Here is a 218-nt window from a genome sequence, read left to right as displayed (position 1 = left end):
GGATGTATTTAGGCGACCCCTGTGAAAAGGTCGTTCGACCCCCAAAGGGGTCGCGACCCCCAGGTTGAGAACCGCTGGCCCAGGGTGAGGCCAGGGGCGGTGCTCCCGCCTGCGGGGCGGAGCTGGGGGAATTGACAGTTCTCCGGGATGACGTCGGGAACTGAGCGAAGGCGGCGAATTCCGCGAGGGCGGGCGGGGAGGAGGCGGGGCTGCGGCGG

The sequence above is a fragment of the Myotis brandtii genome, unplaced genomic scaffold (assembly GCF_000412655.1).
Source record: "Myotis brandtii unplaced genomic scaffold, ASM41265v1 scaffold510, whole genome shotgun sequence".
Taxonomy (NCBI): Eukaryota; Metazoa; Chordata; class Mammalia; order Chiroptera; family Vespertilionidae; genus Myotis; species Myotis brandtii.
The sequence above is the reverse complement of the archived record's forward strand: the minus strand, read 5'-3'. Positions refer to the sequence as shown.